The sequence below is a fragment of the Heterocephalus glaber genome, unplaced genomic scaffold (genome assembly GCF_053883595.1).
Source record: "Heterocephalus glaber isolate CG9 unplaced genomic scaffold, H.glaber_assembly_v1.0 deba00001687, whole genome shotgun sequence".
NCBI lineage: Eukaryota > Metazoa > Chordata > Mammalia > Rodentia > Bathyergidae > Heterocephalus > Heterocephalus glaber.
The window spans coordinates 9,760,544-9,774,619 of NW_028258412.1; positions in this window are offsets into that span (position 1 = coordinate 9,760,544).

Genomic DNA, 14,076 nt, shown 5'->3' on the forward strand with positions numbered 1-14,076 from the left:
TACATTTTAGGTATAAAATACAGTTACATTCATCTTTGGGATCTTGTACCATTACATGAGTATCTTGGTTCTTATTTTTTCCCCATTCCTAGCCCTCCCTTCACCCCCTCCACCCTTCCCTATTTGCAAAGACTTTGTTTCCATTTCTTGTATTTTTTCTGTTCCCTTCTTTCCTTTCCCCTACCCCTCCCCACTTCCCCTGCTCCTTTAGACCTTTTCTTCCTATTACACAATATCAATTATACATTTTTTAAATTACAATATCAAGATCTAGGAGACATTACTACAGATTTTACAGAATTTGAAAGGAGATAGAAAGCATATTTCAAAAATCTGTTTTGAAATAAATTTGACAACTTCTAAGAAGTACCTTGGAAGACAAATTAATGAAACTAACTCTGGAGGAAATATAAAATTTGAATAGCACCTATTAAAGAAAGTATATTCCTAGCTTGAAAACCTACCTATATGATAACAGCAGGCTCATATACATTTTAACTGATAAATTATATCAAACATTTAAAGCAGAAAAAAGAAGGAACACTTCTCCCCTCATTTTAGGAACTCAACATCGTGTTAATCCTAAAACTGGATAAAGATAATAGAAGAAAAAAGTATGAACATAGATAGAAATTTGTTGAACAGAACAAACTATTAGAAGTCTGATCTGGCAGGATGTAGAAAGTGGTTTTGCTATAGGGATGACAGTGTTGGTTCAGCATTGGAAGATCCACCCCCAGAAGTCATCATTTTAACAGAGGAAAGGAAAAAGCCATATAATCCTGTCAGTAGTTGGAGAAAAAGTATCGGACTAAATTCCACAGCTGTTCATGGTAAAAGCTATCAGGAGACTAGAAGTAGAACAGAACCGTCTCAACAGAGAGATGTTCTCCATACTTCCAGTGAGAACGCCTTATATGAATGGAGAAGATACAATGCTTTCTCCTTAAGGTGGGGAACAAGGGCCTTTCTGCCCCTTTTATCTTACCCAGGCTGCTTGGGGTGGGTAGCACTCACACCCTTAATCCTAGTGTCCTTGAGCCTAGTGTTGCACCATGAATCAATTCTAATGTCACACACTCTACATCCAGCCACCTCTGAAAAAGCCCCACCTATGACTGCATGAGGCTTTGGAGGGACATCTAGACACTGTCCATAAGACCTGAGAACTCCTTTTTACAGATGATTAGTTAGCTCAGAGAGGTTAAGTCCTTGCCCCAGGTCACACAACTAGTAAGTGGCAGAAGTGAACTTGAAACCTAGGTCTGTTTGATTGTGAAATCCGTGCTCCCCCCACCCTTTCTTTAATGGATGATGAACTATTTCAAACAAACTGAAAAGCATGAAATAGTACCATGTCCTCACCACTCTACTTAAGAAATGAAGCAACTGGGGCCGGGGATGTAGCCTTCTGCTGCGCAAGTGCAAGGACCCGAGTTCGATCCCCAGTACCAAAAAAAAAAAGAAATGAAACAACTACAGTTGTTGCATCTGACCCCTCCTGATACTATCCTGTGCCCGGATCTTGAAGACAACCACTCCCCTGAATGTACTTTTGTTCCAGGGTGCATCTTTACATTTTCATTATGTGGTAGTGTGTGTAAGTTGCTCTAGCTATCTTTAACACCCATGAATCAGAGGTCCTTCCAAGCTGCTGCACAGGAGAAGCATCTGGAAGTCCGTCCCGAAGCCTGAGCCCTTTGCCAGAGACCCTGGATGAACACGCCCATCCACGCCTCTTCCCTCCCTCCTCCTGTGCTGTGGGTCTGTGGTGTCATCAGAGAGTGAGGCAGTGGCCTGGGTGTGCTGAGGAGGCCAACAGCAAGGATGCCGGTAGTCCTCATGACCAGTCAGTGGAGAAAAGACTAGAAAGAGAACCACAAAGGCAGGGAAGAAAGAAGCATCTTTGCTCCAGTCTTTTGCAAGGCCTTGGGAATTGAGATTTGGGTGCCGGGCTATAGAGGTATAGGCTTTGGGGTTGGTGAGGGCTTTACAAAGGCTTCCAGGGAACAAGTGCACCCCAAGTCCTTTCAGGGCCAGCCCCAGCCCAGCTCTGGAGCCCAGAGCTCCTTGGGTCCTCAGCGGTCCAGTGTCCCATCCCCACACCCTCCCCATGTGGGCTCCCACTCTGAGCTGGCCTTGAGTGTGAGCACACAGGCACAGACACATACGCATGTCACTCCTCTGACCCCCAGACAACACAAGAGAGCACACATGGACATACTCACTTCTAGTGCCCACCTCAGCAAGACGAAGTGCCCACAGAGGAGGTTGGAAGACTGGTGAAGAGCATGAGAACTGCTCAGCCTCGTGGGGTACAGACACGTATCTGGCCCCATCCACACTGGGCCAGGCTGCGGTGGCCCTATGGTAGGGCACCTCTGCTCTCTCCCTGCTCTTCTCAAAGGGCTGGAAGTGGATAAAACGCTTCAAATGTTCTTTTCTGAACACACAGACCCCCCCCCCCGACACACACACACAGATCCATGTCTAGGGCAGGTGTGGCCAGGCCACAGCAATGCCCAAGAGTAGGCTCAGGATGGCTTGGCCTAGGTTGTGGCCTGCACCCCTCCAGGCCCTCTGGACCCCTCCCCTCCCCTTCCTCTACTCACCACCCCCCAGATCAGGCCTTTCCTTTCCCCTCATCACAGAGCAGGAGATTGGGAGCTGGACTGAGCCACAGTTCTGTGTGCAGGGTGGCAAACCATAGCAGGACAGGGATAAGGGGTAGAGACACTGAGGGTGTAAGAAAAAATGAGCTGCTGTTGCCCTGTGGATGACACCCCAGAAATGGAAAGTTGGCTTTCTTTTCAGCTGCAGTGGGGACCCAGGAAAGAGGGGGATCTTAGAAGCCAGCTGCCCAGGGAATGGGCTGGTTCTATGCAGGCTGCCCTGCTCCTGTGATCACAGGAAAGGGGTCAGATCGGAGATCTGTGAATGCTGCTCATATCCTGCCATGATGTACAGTCTCCCCATTATTGCTAAGGCTCTTAGCTCGGTGGGGCTGCCAGGGCTCCCTTGAGCTGTCAGCTGGACAAACAGTGCCACCCTCTGCTGATGGGAGGTTATCTTAGTGGGGACAGAACCTGGGGAGGCTCAGGGTGCTTTGAGCCAAGGGGCTCCCTCCTTGGCCCTGATCTGCTCAGCAAGACTGTAAGGTTACCACCTTTTCCTCCTCCCCGTACCAATCCCTCCTGTGTCCCTAGGCACCCTGTCTTGAGGCTGTCACTCATCATTGGCAGTAACTGTCACTGTGAGGACAGCCCCTGTTCGGCTACAGAGCCAGAGGAGGAGGAGGAGGAGGCAGGAGGATCTTAGATGACTCACATGGCCTCCAAGGCAGGGGACAGACTCAGGGAACACAGGGCCTAGTGTGGGAAGCACCTCTGTAGACCTTCTCGCTCTGCCCTTTCTTTTTCCAGAGGACCCAAGCACAACTCCACCTGCTCTGCCTGTCACTATCAGAGAGTAGCTGAGGGGAGAGGCCTGAGGCTGGGCCGGTGACAGAGGCAACCAAAGCAAGGTCCTGCCCATGGGAGGTGCTTTGCATGGAGCCATCCACACTTCTTGGCCTTGTTCAACAAAGTGGTTTTTTTTTTTTAGGGGGTGGAGGATGTGCAGGATCAGCCATTTAAACTGGTACTCAGTGAAGCCCTAGGTAGGGATGGTTGGGACCTGAGGCCTCTCCTCTCTGTCCCCACCCAGCCACTCAGTGGTGTCTCCTGGCGCCCATTGAGACGGTGGGAGCAGAGGGGATGCAGAGGGAGTCAACAGTTGACTCAGGAAAATAAGCCAGATTCAGTTTGGTGAGGGTCAGAGGTGCAGGGGACGAAGCTTGGGGAGGTTCAGAGCAGGAAAAGATCACATGCACGGGGCAGTCAGGGTAGGCTTTCCAGAGGAGCCAGGTCAAATTGGTTTTGCCAAAGCTGGTGGTGGTCAGCTCCTGGGCCCCAGCTCTTCGAGATGTTGCTGTGGAAATAAGAACAAGGAAGATGACAGTAAATCTGCGCCTGATTTACATCTGCCTACACAGAATTATACCATCCATTTGGAGGCAATTTTCAAGTTAAAATGTTGTCAGAGGGTTGTCACCGTTTTGATCTTTCTTTTCTGTTCTTTCTCAATCCACCCACATTTTCTAGTTGGGTTGGAAAGGGGAGCGAGGGAGATAGAGCCTGGTTTAGATTCAGAGATTTTTGGAATTATTAAAAGTAGGTGGGACTTTCAGAAATTACTGAGTTTTCTCTTAGGAAACTTCAGTTGCAGAACCCAAGGTCACAACTGTTCTGCCACTTTCAGAACTTTCCAGAGACTAAAAAGTCCGGGCCAGACATCCTGTGGTTATCCTCCAGGCCATCTCTTGGGATTTCAGCTTACTCTTTCTTCTCCCTAGCTCAGAGATGTCAAGTAATCCCACTGCTGGCTCCTTCCAACCACCACCCTGCTTCGCTGAGGTTTGAATGGAGAGCCAAAGCATCAGGTTCAAATCCTGCCCTTGCCACTGATTTCTTGACTGTAAGAAAGTCACTTTCTGGGCTACCATATCATTTTAGATAAAACAGGATAATAAATGTGAAAGGGCTTTGAAAGGCGTATGTAACATAAATGCCCAAGATTATTATTATGGCAATAACTAATCCATTCTTAGTTCAGAAAACACAAGAGGGCAACTAGTCAATAGCTCCAATGGGATTAATGTAAGAATGGAAAGGAGGGTGAAGGGAAGAAAGGGGGAAAGTGGGCAGCTGCTCTGGTTTCTATATTCTGCATACCATCAGGTGAAGAAACACACCAGATGAGTTTAAGCTAGTATCTAGAAACCTTGAGTCTCTGGAGGCTGAGAGATGGCTGTAGAACTGGAAGATGACTTAGGCAAGTGATATTAGTTATGGATCATTTCCTGTGTTCAAACCCATACCTTCCCATCTATTAGTGAAAGTCTGAAAACAAAACGAATAGGAAAATGTGGTCTATGGAAAAGGTGAACAGAAATGGGATGTAAGAAATGCTTAGACTAACAAATAGGATTCAAAATGACGTTGGCAGGCTGCATAGATAAAAACGAGCAGGGATCAGTGTGAAGTGCAGCACAAGTTTGAAAAGGCAAAGGTGCAGTGAAAAGTAGGAGGAGAGAGACACAGCCTGCTGCCAGTCCTCTTCAAAAAGTCGATCCCTGGTAGTAACCAAAAGAAGGAGAAGAAAAAGAAGGAGGAGGAGGAGGAGGAAGGGGAAGGGGAAGGGGAAGGAGAAGGAGAAGGAGAAGGAGAAGGAGAAGGAGAAGGAGGAGGAGGAGAAGGAGAAGGAGAAGGAGAAGAAGAAGAAGAAGAAGAAGAAGAAGAAGAAGAAGAAGAAGAAGAAGAAGAAGAAGAAGAAGAAGAAGAAGAAGAAGGGGAGGAGGAGGAAGAGGAAGAGGAAGAGGAAGAAGAAGAAGAAGAAGAAGAAGACAACGATGACGGCAGATATTTCAGGGGCCAGGTCACCATTGGCTTAACTCCAGGGGATAGGCCTGGGAAAGAAGCACCAGCGACCTCAAGTTAGTAGGATTCCCCCAGCTAAAAGGAGGTTGTAGGTCCCCACTCAAAGAAGGAGACCTGTGCCCAGTTCTTAATGCCTCCCCAATCCAAGACAAAATATAATAGCATATGTGAATGGTGTAGTTTTGGATATGGCTTGAGTATGTCCCCCAAAGGTGTATGTGCTGGAAGCTGGGTCCCCACTGTGATCCTGGAAGCATCACCCTGGGAAGGGATTAATTCAGGTCTCATGTGACTGGATTAGTCCTTGTGAGAGGAGATTGTCTCCATTCAGACCTCAGCAAAGCAGAACTGCCCCACATGATTGGCCATATTGTGATGCACCCAAAGGCTGCCCTTGCTAGGATGTCAGTGTCATGCTGTTGGACCTTCCAGCCACTAGCATCGTTAGCCAAATAAACAAGTACCCAGCCTCAGGTATTTTGTTACAGCATCACAATCTGGACAAATACTGGGAACTTGCCTGCTATGAGATGATAATTGCATAATTATACCCAAGAGAACTAATGAGTAGCCAAAGGAAGGTGATCAAGACAGGGAGGGTTTGGAAACTGAAAATGGTTGAAGAGACTTGGGGAGAGCTATGGCAGCACATGGACAGACCAGAAGATGGACAAAGCTTCCCATGGGATGTTGCAAAAGACACAGCTAGATTGGCAGCAACAATCTATCCAGAAGCTCTGGTAGAACAACTAATTCCTGTTGGATCCACCAGGATGCAACAATTTGAGACTCATGGCTGGGCCTTTAGAGTGCCCCAAGGACATTGAAGTGATCACTGGCCTAGAAGGGGCTTGACCCACTTGTGGACCCTTGAGCATCTACTTCACCTCCAAGGATTCCTCCAGTAACAAAAAGCCAGCAAGGATGGCTCCTCTGTTGGGGCCAGAATTGTCAGTCTGATTCCTCAAAGCAGGCCTGGAAGATGAGAAGGGACCAGAAGGAGGAAATAACACAATGTTAAAAAAAAAAAGTCATCACCATCTGAATCAATTTTTTGGGTAGAGGTGGAGATGATTACTTGGTGCAGGTAGAAAGGAATAAAAAAGGCCTAAAAATCAGCCTGTGTGGATGACAGGGTCACCACAAGTGCAATGCTCCTGTCTAGGGGGAAAGCACAGTCATTTGTTGGGTCAGCACGTGAAGTTGTGGCAGAAAAGCCCGAGGGCCAGGATGTAGGGTGGAGAAGGTCCCTTGCAGCATGAGGTTAAGTCGATTTTGCCAACTTTACAAAATTCTCCCACCCAGCGAATGGCAGAGGGTTCTCATCACCTCCTCCGTCCTACCTCGTACTTCCTACTGTCACCTCTCACTTCCCTAATCCCATTGATGGGAATTCTTCTCCTTTCCTTATCTTCCTGAATCCAATCTACTGCATCCTGCTAATTCTTTGCAAACATCCTTAAAATCTATTCTATGCGCTTCTGCCTGCAAAAGTCATGGCATTACCTGAGGCGTCATTATCTCTACCATGTGGATAAGCTCCAAACTGACATCTCTGTCTCTCTGTCTCTCTCTGTCTCTCTCTCTGTCTCTCTGTTCTCCCCTCCAGGGTTTATTATGTAGCCCAGGCTGGCCTAGAGCTCTCACTGATCCTCCTGCCTCACTCTCCCTTGTGCTGGGATTAAAGCCGTGTGCCTCCATGCCTGACTTGTGCTTGTTTCTTTTACCACCATCTGTTCAGCCCCAACAGTCAGATGAATCTTTCCAAAGCACTGCTTTAATTGTGTCCCTCTCTTTTCCAGAATATACAGTAGACCCTGAACATGTTTCAGATCAAGTCTACGTTTTTTGAGATGGATATTCAGTGGAGTGCAGCTTTGATCTCTGCTTTGTCTCTCACCACCCACTTTCCCCCAACCCCACTGTTGTGGTTTATATTTAGATGTCCCCCCAAAACCTCATGCAAACTTGGGGGGGGGCTTTGGGGAAGTGACTGGATCATGGGTGCCCAATACTCATCAGTGGATTAGCTCACTGGGAGGTAAAGCTTGGTTGGAGGAGGTGGGTCACTGGGGGTGTGGCCTGGAAGGGTCTATCTCCCTCCCTCCTCCCTTGATCTCTCTCTGCTTCCCACTGCCATGCCATGTACTGTTTCTCCTCTGCCGTGCCTGTCTGCCTGTGCCACCATACCTTGGAGCCAGCCAACTATGGACTGAAATTCTACAAACTGTGAGCCAAAATAAACCTCTCCTTACAGTTGTGGGTGTCGGATGTTGTGTCTCAGTGATGAGAAAGTAAGTAAGACACCCCCGGCTGAGTCAGACCGAAGTGTCCATCATTCTCTTAATTCACTTCCTGCCTTTGCCTTTCAGGCAGGCCTCTTTGCCTAGGATGCTGTCCCTCTGAATCTGCTTTATTTTTTATTTTTTATTTTTTTGGTACCGGGGATCGAACTCGGGTCCTTGTGCTTGCACAGCAGGCGGCTAAACCACTGAGCTAAATCCCCGGCCCATGAATCTGCTTTATTTTAAACACAACCTGTGTTTTGGGGACTGCTTGAAGAGCAATCTCCTCCATGAAGATGAAGGAGCCTTCTGAAGCCTCTGCAGAAAGCCTCTTCCCCAACTCTGAGCTCCATTAGCACTCATGACTGCCCTACGCAATGGAAGTTCGTTATCTACATCTAGCAACGTCTCTTGTGCTTCTAAGTTATGTCTTCATTCCTGGGTAATACAATTTTCACTAGTGTGTGTTTTGTTTCTCTACCCAGATTATAAATTCTAATCTCAATACCAGAGTCCCAGAGAGTGGGATGAGGACAGTATCTCTTCCCTCCCGGGGCTTATGCTAGCAAGCACTTGAGAAGGCATGCTGATGGGACATGCTGAGGACATCGCATGAAGTCCAGAGACCTGGGCTCTGTTGTCTGCTATAATGACAGCAGTCATATAACTTGGGGTATCAAAGGCAAGTTTCCTTGTCTGCAGAGGATGAACACCTAAATCCCTTCCACTTCTGGTTTCCTGAGTCTCCATGACTGGGGACTGACCCAGCCTATGCCTGGCTAGGAAAGGAGCATAGGAGGCTATGGACCAGCTCTAGAAGAGAGAGAGGGAGAGGGAGATGGAGATGGAGGAGCTAATAGCTCTGGAGGAAGGAAGGACATGCTGGGCTAATGGGATAATTGGATAATCTTCAGAGCTAGGGGCTGCCAGGCTGGGGCCAGCTGTTAGAAGCAGACACAAATAGCACAGGCAAAACAAGGGCGCTGGTTCAGGAAGCAGCTTTCTCAGAGATATGGGGGCAGGGTGGAAGGGGCCACACCAGTTGGAGGAGGGCTATGGCGGGAAAGTAGAGCCCCTTTCTGTGGGGACATTGAGGAGGGCTCTTAAGGACTTTATGTTCTGATCCTGTTAACAAAGATTTCAGCACCAGAGGACATTCTCAGAGACTGTGCACTTATCCTGGTCTTGGGTGTCCCAGGCACCAAGGACTCGTAGGGATCATATAAAGCCCTCATGGCTGCCCCCTGGGGACTATCGGCAAATGGGGCATCTCTTTGACATGCCTGTGACAATATTGCTGGAGTCTAGTAATTTTGAATCTATGGTTCAGAAGATCCTTTTATGTCAGGCTAATAAGCAGATGAGGGGTGGACCACAGAACAAAAGAAATTTTAAAAGGGGTCCTGGTCTAGGAGTCTAAAGGCTGGCTTCTAGACCCAGCTCTGCTAGGTCACATGACTCATGATGTAATCTCTCTGGACCTCAATTAGCCCATCCATAAAATGGAGGCAGTAAGCAGTACCCTCCCTGTAGGGTTGTTGTGGAGTTACAATGACATAACAATAGAAAAGTAACGAAAATTTAGAAGTGTTTTGGCAAAGTCCTTTATCCTCAACTCTGTCTAACTTTGTATGATTTTAGAAAAATGAGTTTCTTTCTCTGAGTTCCAGTGTCTTCCACTATAAGATGATGAGATCAGACTGGATGCTTTTTTTTTTTTTTTTTGGTGTGTTTGAAACAGGGTCTCACTGAGTAGTTCAGGCTGACCTCAAACTCAGGGTGATCCTCCTGCCTCAGCACTGGAATTATAGGTGTGTGCCACCACCATACAGCTACTTTCTTTTTTGTAAATTCTTTTATTGGTACATTTTAGATATACAATACATTTACATTTATCATTGGGTGCTTGTACCTGTACATGATGTATCTTAGTTCTTATTTTTCCCCCATTACCTGTGCACCTTTCACCCCTCCACCCTTCTCTATTTACATGGACTTTCCTTTTTTTTCTTTTCTCATAATTTTTCCTTTCCATTCTTTCCTTTCCCCATCTCCTCCCACCACCTCTACCCCTTTGGACCTTTTCCTATTTCAGAGTATCAATTATTAGTTATTAATCCTTTTAATCCATACAGCTACTTTCTAATTCTAATGACTCTAATTCTTAAAATCAATACCCATTCAAAGTAAAAACTCTTAGCAAACTAACTATAAACACATTTTCCTAACCCATTAAAGGATATTTTTCAAAAACCCATAATAAATACCATATTCAATGGTGAAATATTAGAAGCCTTCTCTTTCTAATTAAGACCAAACCCATTATTCTATTCAATATAATACTAAAGGTCCTAGAGATCATAATGAAAAAGAAAAGATACAAGGCCAGGAGAACAAATTATCCACAGCTGAGCTGTCTATATAGAAAAGTAAAAAAAAAAGTCTTTGAAGTATTATTAGAATTCATGTGTGAGTTTACCAAGACAGTTGAGTATAAGATCAATATTTTAAAAAACAACATTTTTATATACCAGAAAAAATATAATAAATAACTGAAAATGTATACTTTATGATAGTAATAAAAGTGAAATGCCTACAAATAAATCTAACAAATATATGCATAAAAAGAAGTCTGAAGCCTGGGAGTGTAGCCCAGTGGTAGCTTACACATTTAGTATATGCAAGGCCCTGGGTTCAATCCTCAGTACCACATATACATCCACAGAATAAGACTCAGATAAATAAAGAGATGTACAATGTTCATGGATGTGAAGAACTGATACTATAAACTGGCAATTTCCCCAAATCAATCTAAAATCAAGAATAATCTTTTAAACTATATATTTTTCACAAAATTTGATAATTTAAATTCCAATAGTCATATGAAGAGAAAAAGTGTCAAGAAAAGGCAGGATAATTTTCTTCCTTTTGAAGAATGTGAAGATTTGCCCTACCAGATATCTAAAGTATAAAGTCAATGTCATTACAACAGTGCAGTGCAGAAATAAGCAAACAGACTAAGTGAAGAGGACAGAAGGACAGAAGCAAACCTTGTATGGGAATGTGGGATGTGGCAGAGGTCAGGTTATAATCCACAGAAAAAGGATAGAGTATTCATTAAACCATCCAGGGTTTTTGTATAGGAAAGTAGGACTGAAAACAATAAAGGTAAGACAAAGAATTTTAACACTTTGGAAAATATCTTCACACCAGTCCTGGTGGCACATGCCTGTAATCCTAGCACTCTGGAAGGCTGAGCAGGAGGATTAAGAGTTCAAGTTCAGCCTTGGCAACTTAGCAAGACCATGTCTCAAATATAAAAAATAAAAACTTTAAAAAGATTGGAGTGAAGCTCTCAGTGGGGCAGCCCGAGGGGGAACCTTCATGGATTTCTGTTTGCTTTTGACTAATCATAATTTAAAATTTTTCTACAAAAACCAATATCAAGAACATCCAAAGACAGGACACAGACTAGGAGAAGTTTATCTGCAAGGCATAAAATCAATAAAGGATCAGTGTCCATAAAATATAACTGCCGTGATGGGCCGGGGATTTAGCTCAGTGGCTCAGTGGTTTCACTGCCTGCTGTGCAAGCGCAAGGACCCGAGTTTGATCCCCAGTACCAAAATATATATATATATATATACACACATATATATACATATATATATATGTATATATATATAACTGCCATGAAAGGAAACAACATTAGATAAATAGGCAAAGATATGATCTGATACTTTACAGGAAAGAAACCTAAATAACCAATAAACATGAAAATAAATGAAACCCCACTAATAACTTAGTGAGATTAAGTATATCTGAATATGTGAGAATTAAAATATATTTCACAATCATCCAACTAATTGGCAACAATTTAAAAATGTTAGTGGGAATATAGGAAAAAAAGAAATAAATGATACCTACTAAAGTTGAGGATGTGATACTTATGACCTGGCATTTTCCATTTCTAGGCCTCGATCTTTGATCAAGTCACACGCATAATATATTTTAAAAAATGCAGGCAAAACCCTAGCTACTCAGGAGGCTGAGGCCAGTCTGGGTATCTTAGTGAGATTTTTGTCTTAAAAAATAAAAATGCCTGGGGATGTAGTTCAGTGTAGAGCACTTCCCTAGCATGCATGAGGTTTGGGGTTCAATTTCCAGTACTGAAAAAAAACAGAACAAAACAAACAAACCAACAACAACAACAACAAATAAGCATGAGAATATTCATGATGTCACTATAATACTAAAAAATTGAAGCAACAATTTTAGTATTTAATATTTAGTAATTCTTAGAGATGGAATGGCCATGTGTGGTTTTTTCCTTTAAGGAACTATCAAACAGAGGACAAAATGAATGAATTTGATGTTTCAACACCTGTTCTACATTCCATGTTAAATTCCTCAATGTCCAGATTATACTTTGAATTTCTACCTTTTGTGCCATGCTCATGGTTACTGTCCTTTTCCTTGTTTTTAATCCATTTTGGTTGTGGTACTGGGGATTAAGTCTAGAACCTTTACACCAAGCTACTTCCCCAGCCTTTTTTATTATTTTTTATTTTGAAACAGGGTCTAACTAAGTCACTAAATTTCCCAGGCTGGGCTCTAACTTGCAATCCTATTTCAGCCTTCCAGGGTGCTGGGATTATAGGTATGGGCAACCATGCCCACTTTAGCCCAGTGGTTTTTACTGATATAATGTAAATGCTGCTTCCTTCTAAAACATCCCTGAGTCCTTTTATTTCTGACATTACAAATGAGAAAAACAAGCTCCAACCAAGTCAAGTCATGCTAAGTTCATATGGCAGTTCTAACTGAATTAGAATTAAAACCCTGGTCTTCAACCCCCTTACACCATGCAAGGCCACAGATAATCTCAAAAAATAGCAGAGACTGAATTCCACTTCCCAGCATGGGACATTGTCCATTAAATATCTCTGAAACAGCTCTGGTCTCAACTTCTACAATCCCTTCTAGTTTGTGAAATGCTAGATCTGGCTTCACCACCGAATCACTGGGTGATTTTTTAATAAGTCAAACCTTCTGTGCCTCAGTTTCCTTGTCTGTAAATTGTCAACAATTCTTGAGTCAGATGAAATAAAGGATGATAAACTAGCAGAGTATTAAATACATGAGAAATTATTACTTTTCTATTATTATCAGGTTGTATAAATACCTGTCCTCTTACTAAGAGGATTACATGATGTTCAATTTGTAAGTAATTTGTTTCGAGAGTGCCAATGAAGGTAATCAATCATGGTAGTGAAGTGAGACACTGGCCTTATACCAGCAGCAGAACTCTGAAAGCTTTGCTTCCTTTTCCTGCCTTCTCTTGTTTGGAGCTCTGGTGTCAATGAGTTCTCTGGTGCAGACAGACCAGCAGGCAGCCTGGGGTCCCTGGAGGCAGGAACTGGCAGCCCTGACAAAATACTGAAGTTGGCCAAATTTGTCTATAAAATCTCTTCCCTGTGCCCTTTCCCGTGGCTTAGGCTTCACCATGTCTTTCCTGGGTTCTGCACAACTCCTCTCCTCACAGCCACTATTAAGCTTCCCTTAATTCAAGACCTGCGAGAACCATGAAGTGGGGAATGATGCCTGGCCCATCCTTCAGCTGAGTCAAATGTTCTGCCTGTGGGCCTTCCCTCTTTCCCAGCAGCTCTGTGTTGAGCAGGGCCTCTTCTTGCAAGGAAAACGTCTAAAGAGTCCCTTCCTGTAGACCATTGGAACCATTGCATTTGCCCTCCCCTTCCAAGTTGGGTTTGCTTCCAAGCAGGCCCTGGAGAACAATGGTAGGCTGGGGGATGGGTCGCACAGGGCAGTGAAGGGAGGAATGGTGGTTAGGAGTGTAAGGATCTGGGGACTCTGCTCCCACCTCTACTCCCGACTGTGGCCAGAGGTTTCACACCACCACGGTCCCTGACGTGGGCAGGCAGGTGGCCTGGAGCCGGCGGACAGCACTAAGACTGAGAAAGGCATTGAGGGTGAACAGGTTCTGCTAACTCTCTTTTCTCATTTTGTAAATTGAGAAATAATTCCTGTTCCTTGCTCCACAGTACTGTCAAGAAGATTAAACGAGAACATGAGTAAGAAGAGAAATGAGATAAGCAAGGCACCTCCTGAGCCCACCTGGTTTGCCTGGCTCTCCACCTGTGGTCCTTGGGCCATTGTCACCTTAGATAGACTTCACTCTGGCTTTCTGGGGCCACCTCTGGGGGCCTCCTTTCATTCAGACCAAGGACATAAGAACTACACTCTCCACCTAGCTGACCTTTTATCTACACAGGATTGTTTTCCCTGCCAAATAG